Source organism: Mesoplodon bidens (assembly GCF_964165515.1).
Source record: "Mesoplodon bidens genome assembly, chromosome: 12".
Classification (NCBI taxonomy): domain Eukaryota; kingdom Metazoa; phylum Chordata; class Mammalia; order Artiodactyla; family Ziphiidae; genus Mesoplodon; species Mesoplodon bidens.
The window spans coordinates 90691591-90717415 of record NC_138168.1 but is presented as its reverse complement, the minus strand read 5'-3'; the positions used below and the strand labels follow the sequence as shown (position 1 = coordinate 90717415).

The 25825-nt window shown below is 38.4% G+C and overlaps 1 protein-coding gene across 1 annotated transcript in view; it reads left to right on the top strand.

The window, feature by feature from the left end:
- The window catches only part of PDE10A (phosphodiesterase 10A), a 297841-nt gene that overhangs the window by 99784 nt on the left and 172232 nt on the right, over positions 1-25825 (top strand).

The window sequence follows — 25825 nt, the reverse complement described above, 5'->3', positions numbered from 1 at the left end:
ATTTTTCCCCTCCCTTCCTTTCTTTCTTTTGCCTACATTCTTCTTAAACTTCCACATGTGGGAAAGCTTCTAGTATCAATTCAGGAGGCACTTATTGAAACCAGGATTTCTCAACCTCAACACTATTGATACTTTGTGCGGGGGGGTTCTTTGTTATGGGGCTGTCCTGGGCACTGCAGGCTGTTTAACAGCATCCCTGGCCTCTACCCACTAGATGCCAGTACAACTCCTCTTTCTTCCCCCTCCCCCCTCTGCCCCCCCCACCAACTGTGACAAAACGTCTCCAGACACATTGCTAAATGTCCTCCTGGGGACAAGGTTGCCTCCTGCTGAGAACCACTGATTTACACTTTACTATGTGCCAGGCCAGGCACTGGGGAATCCGAAGATTTGACTCTGACAACTCCCGTCCTCAAGTGACTCAGGTCACTGACACTGGTTACACACGTAGGCCGTGCAGGGCAGCAGAGAACAGCGTATCAAGGAAACTCATAGATTGTGCCAGTGGTGAGAAGGGAGGAGAACAATCTGGGAATCTAGAAGCTAAATTAAAAAGTCAGCAGCTTTTTCACACGTATCTTGAAGAAATCTTAGCTGTTGTTTCTAATCGTTAGCAATTATCTTTGATATTCTCTAGACTTTTTTCATCTTTTGTCTTAAATCGCACTTTAAAAAATATTTATCTGAAAGCTATGTTGAAGAAGAGCTAATACCAGTGCCTGTGCTTTCATGTAAAATAGTTGGAGAGTTGAGACCTTTCATTGATTTAAGAAGATCAAATTCATTCCTTTTCTTCATGGATTTAAATTTAATAACTGACTATATTCTGTTTCCTTGTGTAGTACACCCTACATTTGAATGTAAATGTACATTTTGTTTCTAGCTTTTGAAATATTTTAAACATTATAATTGTTTTGATTATTAAAATCATAAACAGCTATAGTGAGTTTAGTGAAATAATGATGGCCATGCTGACTTAGTCATTTCTACTGCCAAGGAACAGCTCTGAGAGAGTACAGTTGCTTTTCCTGACAGTCCAAAGAGGGAGGTCATGTCACTGTTGTTTTGTTGTATTTTTTAGTGCAATTACATTAGGAAATCAATTTTAAGTTTGGAAATCGTTTTATGTGATATGATTAAATTGCATTATAATATTTAAATCATTTAAATTTCCAATGGAATTTTGAAACAATACACAGTGGCACTAAAAAGTAACAAAAATGACTTCATACATGATTCATGAAAACTAATTTTAATACTTCATAAAATTTCTTATGTTGAGGGAGGGATTTTCTGGGTTTAAATATAGAATTGAAGTTAATATTATTAATCTTTTACGAGTTCATGTTGGTGATTATTGGCCTAATTTCATTTATCAGTGGTCAACCTAATGTTTTAGGGGAATCAAGACCTTACTATTCGAAGGTATTAAAAGCTCTTTCAGCATTGCAAGTCAGAGGCATTTTGACCTTAATTGCCCTAAATGGACCTACCAATTTTTGCTTGCTCTGTTCTTGAAAACAAGGAAGGTATCAAAATATTTATATAAGCATCCTACAGAACAGAGGGGCACGGTGTCATATGTGTTTGTAGATGGGCTTAAAATTTTGTTATTTGGATAAAGTCTGGTTGAGCAACAAAGCCAGGATTTGGAGACAGAGGATAAAGGAATAATCTTTTCAAAACTGTAGTCATGGGTGAACTCCTTTGTTGTATGATGCCTCTTAGATTTTTAAAAAATAGTCCTTCTGGAAGACAAAAACTGAGAGCTTTTATTTCTTAGAGAGTTTTTGGTTTTGTTTTTCTTTTAACTTCCTGGAAGAAAAATTGCTCATGGTTTCTCCCTCCATGAAGGATATGAATCTTTTTTCTATTTTAAGAGATATCATAAAGACCATATCATGCAGTAGAGTAAGGTCTATTTTTAGTATTTCTTTCCTCCAAATGCATTTCTCTAACTTGTCAAAGAGCAACTTGTCAATTTTTTTAGATTTCATTTTTATCCCCAGAAATATTCATTGTTTGGAGGTCAAATTTATTTCTCAAATAAAAATGCACTGACTTAAAAAAATGTTTCATTTACCTCTCTGACAGAATTTGGTAAATAGTGGTTATAATTTGGTAACTATTAAAAAATAATGCTAAAATTATATGACTACATAGTTCTTTAGATTATGCAAAAATATGTAGTTTTCTTACTAATAAAATACATAAGTTAAATGAACTTTGATGATCTGCAGCAATTGCAGTTATTTCAATTTATAGTTAAGGGTATGTGTCATAATTCTTCTTCTCAGAGATTTACTTCTAAAACACCTGAAACACATTAATTTAGTATGCCTGAAAAAAGCATAGTGCCACTCTTTTACAGCAATAAATGGTATGATTTTGTCATCATTTTCTTTTTCAGATGTTTTCTTTCAGACTGTTCTGCCCAAATTTCAGAGTCTTATGGGATTTTAAACAAGTCTTATTTTGAACTGTATACTTATTGATATAAAAATCAGCTTACTGGGTTTTTTAAATGAGGAGTTGTCAAAAGACATACACATTCATTCTTTCAACAGATAATTTATTGGGTATTTATTATATGCCTGGCACTATTGTAGGCTAGGAATAAAGTAGTGAAGAAAAGAAAACTGGTCTATAGACTATATATACCAAAGGGAAAAATAAAGTAGAGAAGAGACTCTTTATGTGTTTGTTTTGAATGGCAGAATTGGCAGTTTCAGAAAAGATACCAGGGAGCCCTCACTGAGAAAATGACAACTTGAGTGGGTTAAAGCCTGGAGGAGGTGAGGGAACGGTCCTTGGAAAAACTGCGTTAAGAGCTTCCCAGGCAGGGGTCAGAGACCTTCAAGACGGTGGAGGAGTAAGACATGGAGATCACCTTCCTCCCTACAGATACATCAGAAATACATCTGCATGTGGAAAAACTACTACACAACAACTACTGAACGCTGGCAGAAGACCAAAGACCTCCCAAAAGGCGAGAAACTCTCCACGTACTTGGCCGTGTGGCTGACAAGGTCTTGGTGCTCTGACCAGGTGTCAGGCCTGTGCCTCTGAGGTGGGACAGCCGAGTTCAGGACATTGGTCCACCAGAGACCTCCCAGCCCCATGTAATATTAAATGGCAAAAGCTCTCCCAGAGATCTCCATGTAAACGCTAAGACCCAGCTCCAACCAACGACCAGCAAGCTACAGTGCTGGACACCCTATGCCAAACAACTAGCAAGACAGGAACACAACCCCACCTGTTAGCAGAGAGGCTGCCTAAAATCATAATAAGGTCACAGACACCCCAAAACACAACCCTGGACACGGTCCTGCCCACCAGAAAGACAAGATCCAGCCTCATACACCAAAACACAGACACCAGTCCCCTCCACCAGGAAGCCTACACTGAACCAACCTTAGCCACTGTGGGCAGACACCAAAAACAATGGGAAATACGAACCTGTAGCCTGTGAAAAGGAGACCCCCAAACACAGTAAGGTAAGCAAAATAAGAAGAGAGAGAAACACACTGCAGATGAGGGAGCAAGGTAAAAACCCACCAGACCAAACAAATGATGAGGAAATAGGCAGTTTATGTGAAAAAGAATTCAGAGTACTGAGAGTAAAGATGATCCAAAATCTTGGAAATAGAAAGGAGAAAATACAAGAAACGTTTAACAAGGACCTAGAAGAACCAAAGGACAAACAAACAATGATGAACAACACAATAAATGAAATTAATTCTCTGGAAGGAATCAATAGCAGAATAACTGAGGCAGAAGAACGGATAAGTGAACCAGAAGATAAAATAGTGGAAATAGGTACCGCAGAGCAGAATAAAGAAAAAAGAATGAAAAGAATTGAGGACAGTCTCAGAGACCTCTGGGACAGCATTAAAGGCACCAACATTCAACTTATAGGGGTCCCAGAAGAATAAGAGAAAAAGAAAGGGACTGAGAAAATATTTGAAGAGATTATAGTTGAAAACTTCCCTAATATGAGAAAGGAAATAGTCAATCAAGTCCAGGAAGTGCAGAGAGTCCCACAGGATAAATCGAAAGAGAAACACACCAAGATACATATTAATCAAACTATCAAAAATTAAATACAAAGAAGAAACATTAAAAGAAGCAAGGGAAAAATAACATACAAGGGAATCCCTGTAAGGTTAACAGCTGATCTTTCAGCAGAAACTCTGCAAGCCAGAAGGGACTGGCAGGACATATTTAAAATGATGAAAGGGAAAAACCTACAACCAAGATTACTCTACCCAGCAAGAATCCCATTCAGATTTGACAGAGAAATTAAAACCTTCACAGACAAGCAAAAGCTAAGAGAATTCAGCATCACCAGACCAGCTCTACAGCAAATGCTAAAGGAACTTCTCTAGTCAGGAAACACAAGAGAAGGAAAAGACCTACAATAACAAACCCAAAACAATTAAGAAAATGGTAATAGGAACACACATATCGATAACTACCTTAAATGTAAATGGATTAAATGCTCCAACCAAAAGACATAGACTGGCTGGATGGATACGAAAACTAGAACCCTATATATGCTGTCTGCAAGAGACCCGCTTCAGACCTAGGGACACATACAGACTAAAAGTGAGGGGATGAAAAAAGATATTCCATGCAAATGGAAATCAAAAGAAAGCTGGAGTAGCAATTCTCATATCAGACTAAAAGATGGTTCATTGAGATGATAAACAAAATTGGTAAACCATTAGCCAGACTCATCAAGAAAAAAAGGGAGAAGACTCAAAAGAATTGGAAATGAAAAAGGAGAAGTAACAACTGACCCTGCAGAAATACAAAGGATCATGAGAGATGACTACAAGCAACTATATGCCAATAAAATGGAAAACCTGGAAGAAATGGACAAATCCTTAGAAAAGCACAACCTTCCGAGACTGAACCAGGAAGAAACAGAAAATATAAACAGACCAGTCACAAACACTGAAATTGAGACTGTGATTAAAAATCTCCCAGCAAACAAAAGCCCAGGACCAGATGGCTTCAGTGGCAAATTCTATCAAACATTTAGAGAAGAGCTAACACCTATCCTTCTCAAACTCTTCCAAAATATAGCAGAGGGAGGAACACTCCCAAACTCATTCTATGAGGTCACCCTCACCCTGATAGCAAAACCAGACAAAGATGTCACAAAGAAAGAAAACTACAGGCCAATATCACTGATGAACATAGATGCAAAAATCCTGAACAAAATACTAGCAAACAGGATTCAACAGCACATTAAAAGGATCATACACAATGATCAAGTTGGATTTATCCCAGGAATGCAAGGATTCTTCAATATACACAAATCAATCAATGTGATAAACCATATTAACAAATTGAAGGAGAAAAACCATATGATCATCTCAATAGATGATTTCAGAAAAAGCTTTTGACAAAATTCAACACCCATTTATGATAAAAACCCTCCAGAAAGTAGGCATAGAGGGAACTTACCTCAACATAATAAAGGCCATATATGACAAACCCACATCCAACATCATTCTCAATGGTGAAAAGCTGAAACCATTTCCTCTAAGATCAGGAACAAGACAAGGTTGTCCAGCCTCACCACTCTTATTCAACATAGTTTTGGAAGTTTTAGCCAAAGCAATCAGAGAAGAAAAGGAAATAAAAGGAATCCAAATCGAGAAAGAAGAAGTAAAGCTGTCACTGTTTGCAGATGACATGATACTGTACATAGAGAATCCTAAAGATGCTACCTGAAAACTAGTAGAGCTAATCAATGAATTTGGTAAAGTAGCAGGATACAAAATTAATGCACAGAAATCTCTTGCATTCCTATACACTAATGATGAAAAATCTGAAAGAGAAATTAAGGAAACAATCCCATTTACCACTGCAACAAAAAGAATAAAATACCTAGGAATAAACCTACCTAAGGAGACAAAAGACCTGTATGCAGAAAACTATAAGACACTGATGAAAGAAATTAAGGATGATACAAACAGATGGAGAGATATACCATGTTCTTAGATTGGAAGAATCAACATTGTGAAAATGACTCTACTACCCAAAGCAATCTACAGATTCAATGCAATCCCTATCAAACTACCAATGGAATTTTTCACAGAATTAGAACAAAAAATTTCACAATCTGTATGGAAACACAGAAGTCCCCGAATAGCTAAAGCAATCTTGCAAAAGCAAAATGGAGCTAGAGGAATCAGGCTCCCAGAATTCAGAGTATACTACAAAGCTACAGTAATCAAGGCAGTATGGTACTGGCACAAAAACAACTATAGATCAGTGGAACAGGATAGAAAGCCCAGAGATTAACCCACGCACATATGGTCACCTTATCTTTGATAAAGGAGACAAGAATATACAATGGAGAAAAGACAGCCTCTTCAATAAGTGGTGCTTGGAAAACTGGTCAGCTACATGTAAAGGAATGAAATTAGGACACTCCCTAACACCATACACAAATATAAATTCAAAATCGATTAAAGACTAAATCTAAGGCCAGACACTATCAAACTCTTAGAGGAAAACGTAGGAAGCACACTCTATAGCATCCATCACAGCAAGATCATTTTTGACCCACCTCCTAGAGAAATGGACATAAAAACAAAAATAAACAAATGGGACCTAATGAAACTTAAAAGCTTTCGTACAGTAAAGGAAACCATAAACAAGACGAAAAGACAACCCTCAGAATGGGAGAAAATAGTTGTAAACGAAGTAACTGACAAAGGATTAATCTCCAAAATTTACAAGCAGCTCATGCAGCTCAATGTCAAAAAAACAAACAACCAAATCCAAAAATGGGCAGAAGACCTAAATAGACATTTCTCCAAAGAAGATATAGAGATTGCCAACAAACACATGAAAGGATGCTCAACATCACTAATCATTAGAGAAATGCAAATCAAAACTACGGTGAGGTATCATCTCACACTGGTCAGAATAGCCATCATCAAAAAATCTACAAACAATAAATGCTGAAGAGGGTGTGGAGAAAAGGGAACCCTCTTTCACTGTTGGTGGGAATGTACATTGATACAGCCACTATGGAGAACAGTATGGAAGTTCCTTAAAAACTAAAAGTAGAACTACCATACAAGCCAGCAATCCCACTACTGGGCATATACCCTGAGAAAACCATAATTCAAAAAGAGTCATGTACCACAATGTTTTATGCAGCACTATTTACAATAGCCAGGACATGGAAGCAACCTAAGTGTCCATCGACAGATGACTGGATAAAGAAGATGTGGCACATATATACAGTGGAATATTACTCAGCCATAAAAAGAAATGAAATTGAGTTATCTGTAGTCAGGTGGATGGACCTAGAGTCTGTCATACAGAGTGAAGTAAGTCCGAAAGAGAAAAACAAATCCCGTATGCTAACACATATATATGGAATCTATAAAAAAAGGAACGAAAAAAATGGTTCTGAAGAACCTAGGGGCAGGACAGGAATAAAGACACAGATGTAGAGAATGGACTTGAGGACACAGGGAGGGGGAAATGTATGCTGGGACGAAGTGAGAGAGTGGCATGGACCTATATACACTACCAAATGTAAAATAGATTGCTAGTGGGAAGCAGCTGCATAGCACAGGGAGATCAGCTCAGTGCTTTGTGACTACCTAGAGGGGTGGGATAGGGAGGGTTGGAGGGAGACACAAGAGGGAGGAGATTTGGGGATATATGTATATGTATATGTATAGGTGATTCACTTTTTTATACAGCAGAAACTAATACACCATTTAAAAGCAATTATACTCCAATAAAGATGTTTAAAAAAAACAAAAAAAGAGCTTCCCAAGCAAGGACACCAACATGCAAATGCCCTGATGCAGCGTCCTTGGTACCTCTGACCAAGTGCCTGGAGAGAAGTGAACAAGAGGGAAAATAGAGAAGTGAGGGGTCAAGTGGGTCATTTGGGGGAGGGACTATTATTTTGAAGATACGGGAAGCCATTTGAGCCAAGTGACGTGATCTGACTTATATCAGTATTTTCACAGCATTGCTTTGTTGCTGTGTACGGAATAGAAAGAAGGAAGGCAAGGGTAGTAGCAGGGAAACGATTTAGGTTTTAGGAAACTACTGAAATGTGTGGGTGAGTGAGGTTGTGGCTAGAACCTGGACAGCAAGAGTAAAGGTATTGAGTGGTTGGATTCTAGATTTAGAGCCCACTGGACTTAGTGACAGAGAGGGGAGTTAAGGCTGACTAGAGAGATTTTGGCCTGAGCAAGTCAGAGAATGGAGTTTTCATTTACAGAGATGATGGAAACCGTCAAGGAGAAGGTTTTGGAAAAGTCTTATTTTTCAAATATGTGGATTAAACAATTTTTGGTAGAATGTTGTAACATAAGTGCATTATTAATTTGTTTTTAAGACATACTACTGTAACTTTATTGTCAGTGTCAAACTTAGGCATATAAGTCTTGTCTTTTTTCCATTTTCAAGATTGTTCTGGTTATTCTAGGTCTTTTGAATCCATAGCAATTTCTTATAAAAAGCTGTAGATCAGTTTGGAGAGAATAAATACCTTAATGATACCGAGTCTTGTAATCAGTGTATATAGTATCTCTCTCTATTTAAGTGTTCTTTAATTTGTATTTGCTGTATTTCTAGTTTTCAATGTATGGATCTTAAATTTATTTTGTTAAAGTTGTTTCTACATGTTTTATTCTTCATGATGCTATTGTTTTATTTCACTTTTCAATTACTTCCTACTAGTGTTTAGAAAAATAATTGATTTTTACATATTTATTTGTATCCTGTGACCCTACTAAATATGCTTATTTGTTCTAGTAGTTTCTTGTAGATACTTTAGGATTTTCTACCTACAAGGTTATGTGTGTTGTTCGTGAATAAAGCCAGCTTTCCCTCTTCCTTTCTAATCTGTATGCTTTTACTTTTTTTCTTGAGTTATTACATTTTTTTTCTTGTGTTAGTATACTGACTGGAACCTTCAGTACAATGTTGAATAGAAGTGGTGAGAGCAGACATCTTTGCCTTGTTCCTTGTCTTAGGAAAGCATTCAGTTTTTTACCATGAACTATGGCTTTTGCTATAGGTTTTTTATAGGTGCTTTTTATCTGGTTGAGGAAATCTCCTTCTGTTTCTATATCATGAGTGGATGTTGGATTTTGTTATGTAACTTTACCTGTATCGATTTAGGTGATTGTATGATTTTTGTATCATAACTTTATTGTTATGATTATTAACTTGCTATGTTATGTTAATTTATTTTTGGATGTTATACAAACCTTACATTCCTAGGGTAAGACCCTCTTGATTGTATATTCCTTTATACATATTGTTGGGTTTAATTTGCTAATATATGTATTTTTTAATTAATTTATTTTATTTATTATTTATTTTGGCTGCGTTGGGTCTCCGTTGCTGCATGCAGGCTTTCTCTAGTTGTGGCAAGCAGGGGCTACTCTTCATTGCGGTGCGTGGGCTTCTCATTGCTGTGGCTTCCCTTGTAGTGGAGCATGGGCTCTAGGTATGCGGGCTTCAGTAGTTGTGGCACATAGGCTTAGTTGCTCCGCGGCATGTGGGATCTTCCCAGACCAGGGCTCGAACCCGTGTCCCTTGCTTTGGCAGGCGGATTCTTAACCACTATGCCATCAGGGAAGCCCTAATTTGCTAATAATTTATTAAGGATTTTTGCTCTACATTCATGAGGCATATTTATGTTTGGTATGAGGGTAAAATGCCTCATAACAGGAGTTGGGAAATCTTCCCTCTTGGCTTTGTGTGGGATTGGTATTATTTTCTTCTAAATATTTTAGATAATTCACCAGTGGAACCGTATGCTTTTATAAAAATTTATTCTCAGTAATATTGCTAACTGTTTAAGCTTTCACAGGGTTATCCTCCAGTGGGCTATTCCTTATGTACCTACTGTGTCTGCTAATTGAGCCTTTGATATTAACACCTTTTAACCACTTATCCTCACTCAGTTAGGTATTTAACCCCCTTTCAGACTTAAATTTATATTTGCCCACTTTTTGCATTCATTGTTATTTTAAAATTCAAGAAAATTTAAGAAACCTTTTTGAATGATATTATACCACAAATTGAACTAATTTAAGATACTTGGATTGGGAATCTCTGCTGCTGTGGACTGAATTTTGTTTCCCCCAAATTCATATGTTGAAGCCCTAATCTTTACTGGGACTGTATTTACAGTAAGGACATAATTCAGCTTAAATGAGGTTATAAGAGTGGGCCCCTAATCACATGGGATTAGTGTCCCTATAAGAGGAGATACCAGAGAACTAGTGTTCTATCTCCACCATGTGAGGGCGGCCAAAAGGGAGGCCTCTCCAGAAACCAAACTCTGATGGGACCTTGACATTGGGCTCCCCAGTCTCTAGAGCTGTGAGAAAATAAACTTCTGTATTTAAGCTGCCCAGCAGTCTGTGATATTTTGTTATGACAGCCCAAGCTGACTAATACATCTCCTTTACGCTATTGCTTTTGGAATGTGTTTTCCTAATTGTGCTGTCATGTAACTGAATACCTGATAGGGTCTTCTGCATGGGCTTTTCAGGGAATCCTGGATTGGATGCTTGTTATGGTCTGCTGAGTGTTACAGTAGCTAGTTAAATGAATGCTAGTTTTCACAGACTATAACCTGTCAGGAGTGTTCCACCACCTGTTGGTGTGTTCCCTCAGAATCATGTACATATTCCTCAGAACTGTTAGTGTCTTTCAGTACTAACGTGAGCTTGGGAAAGTAGAGGTTTACTTTTCTGAGTTTGAACTTCCGTTAAACAGAAAATTTTTACAACTTTAATAACAGTTGGCAGTTATGATTTTTGTTAAACTGTATACGGGTCACATAGTTTGGGAACTGTATTATATTCCTTTTTACTTTTAAGTGGATTCATGTTAAAAATAATCCAACTTTCAGAGGAGTATTTACTATTTTTGCACAACAAATGCCACAAATTTAGTGATTTAAAACAATGCCCATTTATTAGCTCACAGTTCTGTGGACCAACAGTCTGGTGGTGTTTGACTTTTTTTTTTTTTTTTTTTGCTTAGGGTATCACAAGGCTAAAATTAAGGTGTTCACCTTGCTGAGTTCTCATCTGTAGGCTCTGGGAAAGGTCAGCTTCCTAAACTCGATCTTGTCATTGGCAGAAGGCAGTTCCTGTGGCAGTAGGACCAAGGCCCCCTTTCCTTGCTGGGCCCCCAGAGTCTGACTGCATTCCTTGATGCGTGGCCCTCCATCTTCAAGGCGGCAGTGGAGCTCTGAATCTTTCTTGTGCTTGAATCTTGAACTTCCCTTTCTGCCACCAGCAGAGAAAATTATTTGTTCTTCAAGGGTTCGTGTGATTAGGTCAGACCCAACTGGATAATCTTCCCGGTTTAAGGCCAATCTACAATGTAACAAAACCTAATCATGAGAGTAAAATCCATCATTTTCAGCCCTGCAAATTATGCAGGGTGTGGACACCACAGGAAAATCTTACGGGCATCTTACAATTATGCCCGTCACAAAAGGGTTTTCTGTAAGTGAATATGTCTGTGATTTTGAATCTTGATGATTTGAATAAAGAGGGACTGATCAAAGTATTTCCTATGCAATCCAACTGACAAAAAACTATACATACGTGTTTTACATTTTTCTAGAATGACTTAATCTTTCTAATGAGACAGTGTATAATACAATTTCCCTCCATGATTTAAAAAATAGTATAGGGATGGGAATGAGCATTTTCTTTTGCTATGTATGATGCAGTGCAGTATTCCTGAGAAATCTAGTCCATATGTAAATCTGTCATCAATATGAGTGACTTCCAAAGTGTACACCTCTTAGCTTCTACTTCCTTCTTCTGAGCTGCAGATTTATATTTCCTACTGCTTACTGGAAATCACCATATAGGTAATCCGATAGGCAACTGAATTTCAGTAGATCTCAAACCAAAACCATTTTCTTTTCCATGCATCTTTCACTAACTCCTGTATTTCCTATGACTGTCTGTTACCTAAGCTAGAAATGTTGGAGTCAACTTTGATGTATCCTACTGCTTCATTGTCTTTTTTTTTTTTTTTTTGCGGTATGCGGGCCTCTCACTGTTGTGGCCTCTCCCGTTGCGGAGCACAGGCTCTGGACGTGCAGGCTCAGCGGCCATAGCTCACAGGCCCAGCCGCTCCGCGGCATGTGGGATCTTCCTGGACCGGGGCACGAACCTGTGTCCCCTGCATCGGCAGGCGGACTGTCAACCACTGCACCACCAGGGAAGCCCCTTCATTGTGTTTTTAATTTGTCACTAGTTCGTGTTGGCTGACCTTACCCAGGATTAAAGAGAATTTTAAAACTTTACAAGGGTAAGGATATTGTTTTTTATTGTATATCAACCACATAGATATGCTGGCTCATAATAGGCTCTAAATGAACACTTATTGAGTGAATAAATGAATCTCAGCATTTAGAACTAATCATGTCAGCCAAACTCTGTGTTCAGTTAATGTCCCTTCCTTGCCTTGCAGCGTGGTTATGTCTGACTACCCCTCTTTCTACTCCTTTCTGATGTCCCTCAGAGTTCACTTACAGATTTGCCTTCAGCTGACTTTACCCCCTCCGCACGCTCTGAGCTGTGCTTATAGACTTGCCCATGGCCTCCACACCCCTCTGGCTCTCTCCAGTATCTAATTGGCTTAACCCAGGCTTTGGCATCCATCCCTGTGTGGTCCTGCCTTCCTGGAAGTTCTTGAATTAGACCTGCCTTGGTCCCTTTGAGTTTAGTGTTCAAATACACATTCTGGTTAATACGGTGGTTAGCTAGACAGTTTATGGATTTGATAGTTCTCAACTTAAGCACTCATGGGTACGTATAAAATGTGTTACTATTCTGAAACACACCTAGATGAAATGGTCTTTAAATATAGGTAAATAAAGGTTTTGTGAAGTCAAATTACATTTAAACAGTAGCATGTTTAGATATCTGTAAAAATCTTAAATCTCATAATATTTCTTGACATAAAGGTGCCCACCGATTTGATGAAGGTGGATAATTATTCATTCATCCCTTATTATGTGTTCAGACTTTTGCATGTGTTTTTTCCTTGTGGAGTAGGTACTATTATTGGGCTCATCTTTTGTTTGTGAGGCCAAGAAGGCTTAGCGGTTTAAGTGGCTTGCTTAAGGAACATAAGCCTGTACTTCAGCATACATCTGGTGACTCAGAACCTGGAGGACCAAGATATGCTGTCTCCCACAGGTTACTGCACATTTACAGGTGAACTTGAGTTACATGGGTGAGAGTCTTAAACCCTTTGTGCTACAAGGTGTGTGCCTGAATGGCTGCCTCTGTTGTAGGCTTCTCTTTGCTGGTGTTGTTTTCTGAGTCAGGAGAAGGGTAAAGGTTGGTGTCTTAAGCTTTCCTTGTGGTTCTACTCCAAAATCATTGTTCTCCTCTATGTCTTATCACTTTGAGCAGCTGAAGTTTTTATTTGGCTTTCTCAGTTAAAGAAACTTTCATCGATATCCTCAGCCAAGGGAAAACACATAATTTCATTTTGGTTTAGAAATACAGCAGTGTGGGATTTGCCTTCTGATAAACGCAAATTACAAACAATGAAAACGATGTCTTATTTGCAGCCAAGGCACCCTTCAGGCTGTTAATTCACTTGGAATGAGCAATCAAATAGGTAGGTCAAAGTCCCAGCAGTATGTTCAATTAAGGTTCATTAATTGACTCCTTTTTAGGGCATAGGCAAATCTTCTTTCAGTAAGAAAGTACTTGGGTAGGAAGGAATTATTTAGGTTATATAGATAGACAGATAGAAGGCAAGAATAATGATTACAAGGCATTTAAATTTTTTTTTAGCTTTATTGAGGTATTATTGACTTACATGTATCTGTAAGGTATACAGCGTGATAACTTCAGATACGTATTTATTGAGAAATCATTACCAAGATAAGGTTAGTTAACACCTCCATCCCCTCACATAAGTACCTTTTTGTGTGTGTGTGATAACTTTTAAGATCTACGCTCAACAACTTTTAAGTATATAATATAGTGTTGTTAATTACAGTCACAACACTGTATATTAGATCCCCAGAATTTACTCACTAACTCATCTTATAGTTGGACCCCGTCGACCAATATCTCCCATATCCCCAACCTGCGAGCTCTTAGCAACCACCAATACTCTCTCTTTGAGTTTGGCTTTTTTAGATTCCACATACAAATGAAATCATACAGTATTTGTCTTTCTCTGTCTTATTTAACTTAGCATAATGCCTTCAAGGTCCATCCATGTTGTCACAAAAGGCAGGATTTCTTTCCTTTTTATGGCTGAATAATATTCCTCTGTGTGTGTGTGTATCACATCTTCTTTATCCATTCATCTGTTGATGGACACAATGTCATTTCCATGACTTGGCTATTATGAATAGTGCTGCAAAGAAGATGGTGGTACAGATAGATCTCTTCAAGATAGCATTTATTTCCTTCAGATATATACCCAGAAGTAGGAGTGCTGGATCATATGTTAGTTCTATTTTTAATTTTTTGAGGAAACTTCACACTGTTTTCCATAATGGCTGCACCAATTTACATTCCCACCAACAGTACACAAGTGTTCCCCTTTCGCCAACACTTTTCATCTCTTGTCATTTAGGTGATAGCTATACTAACAGGTGTGAGGTGATACTTCACTGTAGTTTTCATTTTCATTTCCCTGATGATTAGTGATATTTAGTACCTTTTTATGTACTCATCTACTCACCATTTGTATGTTTCCCTTGGAAAAATGACTATTCAAGTCCTTTGCTCATTTTTGAATTGGATTTGTTTTTGCTGTTGAGTTGTATGAATTTCTTCTATATTTTGGATGTTAACCATTTATCAGAGAGTTTGCAAATATTTTCTCCAATTCTGTGGGTTGCCTTTTTGTTTTGCTGATTGTTTCTGCTGTGCAGAAGCTTTTCAGTTGGATGTAGTCCCACTATTTTATTTTTGCCTTTATTGCTTGTGCTTTTGGTGTCATATCCAGAGGAACTTTGCCAACATCAATGCCAAGAAGCTTTTCCCTATGTGTTCTTCTAGATGTTTTATGGTTTCAGGTCTTACATTTAAGTCTTTAATGTATTCTGAGTTAATTTTTGTGGGTGGTGTAAGTTAGGGGTCCACTTTCATTCTTCTGTGTGTCGTCATCCAGTTTTCCCAACCCTGTTTATTGAAGAGACTGTCTTTTCCCCATTGAGTCTTCTAGACTCCCTTGTCAAATATTAGTTGACTGTATATTTGAAGGTTTATATCTGGGCTGTCAATTCTGTTCCATTGGTCCGTGTATCTGTTTTTATGTCAGTACCATACTGTTTTGATTAGTATAACTTTGTAACAAAGTTTGAAATCAGGGATAGTGGTGTCTCCAGCTTTGCTGTTCTTCCTCAGGATTGCTTTGGCTCATTGGGAGTGGGTCCCATGAATTTTAGAGTTTTCTTTTATTTCTGTGAAAAATGACATGGCATTTGCTTTTATTTTGCTCCTTGTTTTTCCTCCTTGGTTAAAAAAGAATGATATCACTGGCTATGGGGTTTGACAGAACTCCAAAAAAGCATCTCATCTATTTGTTTTTATTATAACTTTGGAGCTATTTTAATGATATTGAAAACCGTTTACATCTCTCACATTTTAACCTCTACTCATTGCATATAAAGGACTTTGCCTTTCTAAATAAAGAAGCCAAAATGGAAATTAACTTTAAAGCCCATGAATCCCTTCCTTTATTTGATAAATGGCAAGAAGGAACTGCTATATAAATCCTTATGTTTATAAACTCATGTACACCGGCGCATTGTAGGGTAGAACTTTGACGTAAAGATTTCATATGATAGTATATACAGGGATCTGTTTCCAGAATTGGAGCTACATTATAGGTGGATTGAAGGGTGTCAGAATTAGAAAAGCATATTCAAGAAGTAAAGAAATTCTTGTTTTTCAGAAAACTTAATACAGACATTCAAACTGTTTGGATGGAAAAAGAAACGTGAAAGTAGTGTAAAAGAAAGAAACGAATCTCATCTGGTCTCAGGGAGGATTGGGAACTTGAGTGGGAGCTGTGGGCTACTGAGAGGTGGGGTCCATTGCTTGGACACTTGCTTTCCGACCTGGGTGCCTCTGTGATCTTGCAGGGCTGGGCACAGTTTGCAGCAGCACATCTACACATCTGTGAAATCATGTGAGAAAAATGATGACTCATGGATTAGTTCACTAATTGATGATTGTCCCTGTGTTGGGGATTCCCAAGACTACTTCTGAGTTTGGTGATTTGCTAGGAGGACTCCAGAACACGTAGTCCTGCTTATGGTTAAGATTTCTTATAGCAAAAGTGCCAAATCAGCAAAGGGGAATGGTGCACAGGGTGGAGACCGGAGGGAGATCGGGCATGAGCTTTCAAGAATCCTCTCCCAGGGCCTCCCTGGTGGCGCAGTGGTTGAGAGTCCGCCTGCCGATGCAGGGGATACGGGTTCGTGCCCCGGTCTGGGAGGATCCCATATGCCGCGGAGCGGCTGGGCCCGTGAGCCATGGCCGCTGGGCCTGCGCATCCGGAGCCTGTGCTCCGCAACGGGAGAGGCCACAACAGTGAGAGGCCCGCGTACAGCAAAAAAAAAAAAAAAAAAAAAAAAAAAAAAAAAAAAAAGAATCCTCTCCCAGGGGAGCCACACAGGACTCAGATAATTCTTCCAGCAATGACTGTGACAACACGTATGACGTGCTGTCTACTAGGGAAACTCATTAGAGACTCAGTACCCAGAGTTCCTGCTGGGGGCTCGTCGCATAGGCACCCTCTGCCTGTCACTGTCCAGACTTGCAGACTCCCAGAAGGAGAGCAGGTGCTTGGCATAAATCATACTGTTTGCACAAGCAGGCTAGCCCCAGCGGCCGCTGGAAACACTCTCAGGGCCAAGTTCCCAGGTGCCAGCCTTGCAAGCAGCCTCTCAGAACAGTCTCAGGCCCGCTATCAAGTCTCTTCTGCACGGAGCCAGGGACTGTGCTCTGTGGACAGTGGAGAATGAGACAGATCAGCTGTCCTCATGGAGCTTATAGTCTACCAGGAGAGGCTGACGTTTAATAAGAGAACAATAAATAAATAGGGACTTCAGCTTGGGGTGAGTGATTTGGAGTATGAGAGAATCACAGAAAGGGCAGTGAATGTAGAATGTGTGGTCAGGGAAGTTGCCTCTGAGGAAGTTGCTTTGAAATTGGTGAGATGTCTCGCTTAGCCAGGTGAAGAGTGGGCAGACATCAGCAGAGACCACAGATGGGGAAGGGCTTGGTGCATTTGAGGAAACAGAGGAAGCATGGGGGGAAAGTGGGATCTCAAATTAGACTTATTTTCAGGGCTAGCCTGTGGTTCCAGGTGGTTTCTGCTCCAAAGATTTCTTCCTGCCTTCTTTTCAAAGTCTGAGGTTTAGCAGTCAGATTTCTCAGTTTATAATTTGAAGTAAAATGTGTAATATCACTCCAGATTGGGAGGTAGCACTGATCAGTAGCAATCCCATTAAAGTATGATAAGCTCAGATGGGGAAAGTGTCAAAAACAAGAAGCAATTTGCCTTTAAGAGGTAAGCTCTTGGGCTTGTAGCTTTGTTCCAACCTGAATTATTGCTTTTGTGGAGAAGAGAAAACTAATTCAATTACTTCTCTGTGCTCAATTTCCTTTTTTATACTTTGAGGATTAGGATTTATTTTTCAACCAATATTTATTGATCATTTACTATGTGCCAGGTACATGATGCTCTGGGGCTTCAGTGAACTAATACATGCCACCGTTGTAGCATAGAATCATATTCAGAGAGAGCGTTGAAGTGAGGCCAGCAGTGGTTAACGAAGGCTCGTAGCTGGTTTATCCTTTTGTGAGGGAAGGAGATTAAGTGGTTGGAGCAGAGGTGAGGCGAGATCAATACCCAGTAGGGAGAAGGTGTACAAAGTTTGCGTTGGGGATTCTAAAGGCAAACTTAACTGATTTTAAGCTTATTCCACTGCTAACCTGCACTTGATTTTGGATAAATACAGAAGGTCATGCTTAGAAGCATACACATGCAACCCAGGAGAGCGATTACCTGCAACTTGTGTGAACACACACACACACACACACGCACAGACAACTTCGCAAAGTATTACCATTGAGCACCATGACTGTCTGCCACTGCTTAGTATGACATGAGATATCTTGTTTTAACTTGACAGATTTTGTTATTAAGGCACTAAAATGATTACCGTACATTTAGAATATTTACTCTTTAAGACATGTATTTTGGAATTGTCTTTTGAAGCTAATGAGAATGATTTTTGCAGTAAATTGTTATATACGCCTCTCTCCTGGATAGTTTGAGAATGTGATGACACCTCAGACTATAAGGTGGAGTCCACTGGATTCCCCTCTCCTGAACCTCCAGATCCAGTTACAGAAGCTTTTATTTCCTAAAAATTTCTGCCTGATATTGAAGAACAATTTGGTTTCCTAAAATGTTAATTCTAGTTTTGTCCCCTGGGTTCATATATGGGAAAAAAAACAGAAAAGAAAAACCAATCCAAATTTCTTAACCTTTTTTACTTAACAGCATTCAGATTAAGCAGTAATAGTGTCCACCAGGGACCTTGTGTTCTCCCAACTAAACATTTGTAGTCATTCCCTGACTCCTCATGTGACATGCATTTCAACCCCCTCACAGTTCAGGTTATTCTTTGACAATTGAGCTAGTATAGTATAATATTTAATAGCATGAGAGGTTTTGTTTTGGTTTGGTTTATTTTGGTTGTTTATTTATTTTTTATTTTTATTTATTTATTTATGGCTGTGTTGGGTCTTCGTTTCTGTGCGAGGGCCTTCTCTAGTTGTGGCAAGTGGGGGCCACTCCTCATCACGGTGCACGGGCCTCTCACTATCGTGGCCTGTCTTGTTGCGGAGCACGGGCTCCAGACGCGCAGGCTCAGTAATTGTGGCTCACGGGGCCAGCTGCTCCGTGGCATGTGGGATCTTCCCAGACCAGGGCTCGAACCCGTGTGTCCTGCATTGGCAGGCGGACTCTCAACCACTGCGCCACCAGGGAAGCCCCTTGGTTGTTTATTTTTAATCAAATGCTATCTTATGGTTGAATTACGACTTTAAGAATCTGAAAATGATTTACTTATTCTTCACACCTGGAGTAAACATAGGGAAATTATAAAATTGAGACAATTATTGTGATGAATCAGAGAAAGCACTATTAGTAATGTATACCTTAGAATTTTAAAGTATACGGTTTCTTCTAATCTAGCTGAGATTAGCTACAGTGAGATAATGGGGCAGGAGAAGACTTGATGATAAGACCCCTAATTTGAGAGGAAAGAATTCTTTTAAGATTGAGAAGACCTGAATTAAGGTAACATAAGGGCACTGTGGAATGGGGCTCAGGAACCACAGCTCAGGAATAGGGGTGGGCGATGGGAGGGTGCTGGGCTCCTGCCATATGTATTTGACTGCTTTTTTAAAAAAAGAATACAGACATGTATTGGGATTTTTCTCCACAAATTAAGATAGCAGAATTAATACTTGAAAAATTGTGCTTTTTCTTATTTCTAACAATAGATCCTTTAGTACTCATAATTAATTTAAAAGTATCCCTCTGAGTGAGAAAAACAGTAGTAATTTAGCCTCTGATTTGAAAATGATTTTCTAATTTTTTATGAATATTAAGATGGGAAGATTTCAGAAATACAAAGTTCTTCAGCATGTAGCTATCCACTTTTAGAATAATAATTTGTAATAAAGACACATTTACAGGTATATCTGAAGTGAACCTAAATGTGTATCCAGTTGGTGACAAAATCAGAGAGAAGAATATTCCAAGTGACTTTAAAATATAGTAATTTGTACATTTCTAGTGAGATATATACTAAAGGAGAAAAAAAAGAACAACTTATCTGTTTACAGCACTCATACTGTTACATGTGTATTGTGTAATAAAACAGATGAGTAGTTATGTAATCTAGTCCGTCATTCCTGGAACTGAAATACCACTGCCCACCAAAAGGAACCAGAGATCCTAAGGAAAATTGTCTGCATCTACATCTGGGGCAGAAAATGTACAAGCTGAACCTGAAACACCCTACATCCTCGCAGATTATAAGGAAGCCTTCAAGAGCTACTAGATTCTTGTCCCAGTGACTTGGGAACCAGCTTGAAGAGGCTCCTTCCACTGGCCAAAAGATGGGACAGTTTGAGTACCAGCAAGGAAAATAATTACAATGGAAGAAACAGATCAAATTTGTTCAAATCTATGGGTTCATAGTAGTAATATTTTTAGTTCCTCACCTACAGAATGCTACTGAACCAACTCATTGTGAAAACTGGTAAATAAAGGGGAACAAATTAAGCGTTTATCCTGTCTTATCTCAATGAACTAACCAAATACTAGATGAGGTGAAGTTTCTCTTTGTATTATTTCAGCTAGTACATGGAAAAGGCATTATAGAATCAGGAAACCACCATTTTCAAGGCATAATGAATCAATAGCTCATAGATCATCAGTGCTGCTAATGTCACAGAGAGAGACAGCCAGATGGTGTGAACCTTTTGACAGAAGAACACAATGCGGCTTATAAACATTGACTACTGACCTCCATGTTGAACCTCAATCTGCTGAGGTCTCTAGATCTAATTTCAGTTTTCAGGAAATGCAGAGGGAAGATGAGCATGCTAAACAACACAACAGGGATACGGTCAGAAAAATCCAAACTCTAGGGCTTCCCTGGTGGCGCAGTGGTTGGGAGTCCACTGCTGATGCAGGAGACACGGGTTCGCACCCCGGCCTGGGGGGATCCCACATGCCACGGAGCGGCTGGGCCCGTGAGCCATGGCCGCTGAGCCTGCGTGTCCGGAGCCTGTGCTCCGCGGCGGGGGAGTCCACAGCAGTGAGAGGCCCTCGTACTGCAAAAAAAAAAAAAAAAAAAAAAAAAAAAAATCCAAACTCTAGAAAACCATAGAACAAAAGTTCTGTTTTCTTCAGTAATAAATATATGGGGAAAACAAAAAAAATGGAGGGGGAACCTATAGGATAAAGAAACCTCTGAAAATACTGAACAACTATAACTGCAGCATGTAGACCTACCTGGGTCGAGGTTTATGCAAACAGCCTGGTCAAAAAATATCTAGAAAAATGGTACAGGTGCATCTATTTGCAGGGCAGGAATAGAGAGGCAGGCATAGAGAATGGATGTGTGGATATGGGGTGGGGGAGAGAGGGTGGGATGAACTGGGAGATTGGGATGGACATATGTGCACTGCCATGTATAAAACAGATAGCTTGCAGGAACCTGCTGTATAACACGGGGAGCTCAGCTCGATGCTCTGTGATGATCTAGATGGGTGGGATGGGGGGAGGGGTGAGAGGGACCTACAAGAGGCAGGGGATGTATGTATACATACAGCTGATTCACTTCGTTATGCAGCAGAAACTAACACAACATTGTAAAGCAACTATACCCCCAATTAAAAAATATATTGAGAATTAGAAACTCAAACACTTGGATATTTGATGGTTTTAAAAATGATTATTAATTTGTCTTTATATGTGATAATAGCATCTTAAAATCTGTATGCAGGCAAAATATTGCATAGATGAGAGAATGTAGTTCATTAGTGGAAATGAAGTATTTTTAAATATATTGGTTCAAATGTTCATGTTACCTTGGAATAGACATTAGTATCTATCTGTGTGATGCATTGTGTGGATTATTGGTGGTAAATTTTTAATCACTGGATGCTAGTGTGTGCTAATGACAGCTGTGGTCTGATCCCATTGCTCTCATTGGGTTTGTTTCAAAGAAACACTAACCAAGTCTTTTACTGACATAAACAAAATGTCCAGGCCATGGGAAGCTATGGAAACATTAAACCAAAGTCAGACGAAAACAAAAGAAGAATGATTTCATCATCCATACATCTGTCATTTTCCAGGAGTGTGGATAATTATTTCAGTGTCTTATATTCTGGGTTGGTCCTGTGTTGGCCCAAAGGTCCTTTGCAAAATTGCATGTTAATAGGAAGTAAAAATGAATAAAATATTAGAAAAGAGTGCTTTTGTTGGCTAAGAAAGTTGAACATACTTTAAACGATAAAACAAAAATGGACATTTTAGAAAGTTTGGAGTTTTAATGCTAAAGAAATGAGAAGTTACAAATGTGTGATTTGATTCTGTGGACAATCCAAGAATTGGCTTTCCTACAGGTGAAAAATGACTTTTTGGTACTATCGATACTAGTAAATGTACTCAGCAAAAATGTTGTGTATGGATTAGCTCACTGAATTATTATGACACTGTGAGATAGATATTATTGTTCTCATTCCTATTCAAATCCCATTCCCGTACAAAGAAGAAGCCAGGCTGAGAGAGTTTAGGTGCTTTGTCCAGGCTCAGGCCCAGGTGAATAGGTGAAATGAGGAAACTAACTTTTGCTTTTTATCACTTATAATCACCAAGACATAATGACTCCCCCTGCCATTCTCATGTTGAAGGTGGTAGTTATTTTCATGAAATGTGAATGGTAACTTGGGGAGAAAAATTATAATTAGGTATTTTGAGACATTTGAGATATCAAGCTATGTAATAACATTTGGAAATCTAAAAGGAGTTTACAACCAAAATGGTCTATTTTCCATCCCATTCTCATCTACATACTTAAATCCAGGATTTGATTAATTTCTTTAGAAGTTTACTTAGACATCACAGCTCATTTATGACTCAATTGATCTTTAAAAAATATTTTGAGTAATTTATACAAAATAAGTGTCAAGGAGTGGGGAGTTATGCTCCACCTTCTTGAGGGCAGAGTATCTGCATAAATTATTTGGAATTCTTCTGTATGGAAGATTTGTCTACTCTTCTCTGTTTGTTCATTTATTTATATCAGTATGAACTCATGGATTGTCTTAGTCCATTCAGGCTGCTATAACAAAATACCACAGACTGGGTGGCTTATAAACAACAGAAATCTATTTTTCACAGTTTTGGAGGCTGGGAAGTCCAAGGCCATGGTGCAGCTTGGTTGAGTGAGGACCCTCTTCTGAATCACAGAGTTTCTGTGTTCTCACATGGTGGAAGGGGGCTTGGGATCTCTTCGAATCCACTTTTATAATGCACTAATGCCATTCATGAGGGTTCCACCCTTTGCCTCTCACACCTGGCAACCAGTGATCTTTTTACTATCTTTTTCTATAATTTTGCATTTTCCAGAATGTTGCATAATTAGAATTATACAACCTGCAGCCTTTTCAGACTAGCTTATTGTACTTTGTAATATGCATTTAAGGCTAATCCATGTCTTTTCATGGCTTGCTAGCTCATTCCTCCTCATTGCTAAATAATATTTAATTATATGTTTATGGCACAACTGATGTACCCAACTTGCCTTTTGTAAACGTTTTTTATTTTTAAAAATTTTATTTATTTAAAAAATTTTATTGGGGTATAGTTGATTTACAATGTGGTATTAGTTTCTGTTGTACAGCAAAGTGAATCAGTTATACATACACATATATCCGCTCTTTTTTAGATTCTTTTCCCATATAGGTCATTACAGAGTATTCAGTAGAGTTCCCTGTGCTATACAGCAGGTTCTTATTAGTTATCTATTTTCTATATAGTAGTGTAGTGTGTATATGTCAATCCCAGTCTCTAAATTTATCCCTCCCCCCCTTTACCCGCTGGTAACCACTTTTGCAGGACATCTTAGGTGTTTCCAATTTTGGTTGATTATGAGTAAAGCTGCTCTAAACATTCACATGCAGGTTTTGTGTGGGTAAATCAGTTGGGTAAACACTTGGTAGCGTGACTGCTGGATCATATAGTAAGATTGTATTTAGCTTGGTAAGAGACTGCCAGTCTTCCAAGGTGACCGCCATTTTGCATTCTTACCAGCACTGAAGGAGGATTTTTGTTGCTCCTCATCCTTTGCTGAAATTGATTGTCGGTTTTTTGGATTTTAACCATTCCAATAGGTATGTAGTGGAATCTCATTTTTGTTTAACTTCAACTCACAAATGATCCTCTTTGCATATTCTTATTTGCCATATCTATATCTTCTTTTGCAAAGTGTCTGTTCAGCTCTTTGGCTCATTTTTAATTGCGTTTTTTTCTTGTTGAGTTTTTTTTTTTTTTTTTTGACGGTACATGGGCCTCTCACTGTTGTGGCCTCTCCCGTTGTGGAGCACAGGCTCCGGACGCACAGGCTCAGCGGCCATGGCTCATGGGCCCAGCCGCTCCATGGCATGTGGGATCCTCCCAGACCGGGGCACGAACCCGTGTACCCTGCATTGGCAGGCGGACTCTCAACCACTGTGCCACCAGGGAAGCCCCTCTTGTTGAGTTTTAAGCATTCTTTGTATATTTTAGATACAGTTCCTTTATCTGATATGTAATTTGGCAAATAGGACTTGTATAATATGCCCTAAGGTGAAATGATATGACAGTGAGTCAGTTATGCCTTTATATTTTCAGCCTGGGTTTCTGGAAAAAAGGGAGAGTAATAGTAACAGAAAACAGAAAGCTGCGAGTTAAAATCACTTTGGGAATAAGTGGGAAGGAGATGACTCATGTAGTTTTGAGTCAAGATGGAGCTAGAGGTGATGGAAGAATTTCCAAACTAGAGATTAAAAATATAATAAGATTTTGCTGTCATCGTCATAGATTATTGTAGAGAAAGAAGAAGTAAAGAGCAAATAGAAGTTAGGATAAGAACCATATTGTGTCACAAAAGTGATAGAAGGAAGTTTTAAGAAGGAATCAGACGTTGAATATGTACCACTATGACGGACATAATGAAAGTATGAAAATTACTTTGTCTTCTTGAGGTCAAATCAGCTGTCAGTTTACTTCTATATTCTGTGCCTTTTGTATCTGGGGACCCGAACTTGCTTTGTCAAGAGAGCTCTCTCTCTTACTTTAATGAATCTCTTATCTTTAGCACCTTGTAGAATTTCTCAAATTGAATTTTACATTACTGAGGCTCTTTTGCAGGGTGAACATGGGCTGGATCTTGTTTTTTTTTTTTATCTACTACAACTACATAATTATATATATTATGAGAGATCTACATATCTATATAGTTTAAATTGATTTTTTAAATACTGAATTCATTGAAATAAATCAGTTGCCTTCTCAATAATACCAGTCTGTTGTAGAATCATACAGTTGTGACTTTATTCCCCAGAAGAATTAATTAATATGTATAAATTCTGTGCCTTGTCTGTGCTAGAAACATGCAGCCTATTCCCTGAATTCATAAAGATATACTTGCTTTTTCTCTTTTCTGCATCTAAAAGTACAATTTTCCATTGTCTTTTTCACCTAACCATCCCTAAGGATGGTCATTTATTGAATAATTCACAGAGAGTGTACAGTAGTACAAATAATTACAGTCACTGAGTAATAATTATTGATAGCCTATTTGTGATTTTGAGTTGTTTAGTGGAATGGCCTACCAACATGAAGCATCAATTTGAAAACATGTAATTTTATATATTTTTAGGTGAAGATATGTAAAAGTTCTTTGCTTGAAAATTCTGTGTATATTCAGCAGTTATTATTAGACTATGAAAGTTATTTCAGTGAAACTGACTACATATATTGAATGTCAATGAAAAAATGTCAAGTATTTTGAACTGAACATTAGTTTTATCATTGGATTTAGTGACCCTGAGAAAAAGGAGAATTTGTGTTGTAAACAGTAAAAGATAAGAACTTATTCATTAAGCATGTTTTTTAGCACCTGAACTGTACCAGTGCTTTATTCTCCCATTTGATACTGTTGCTA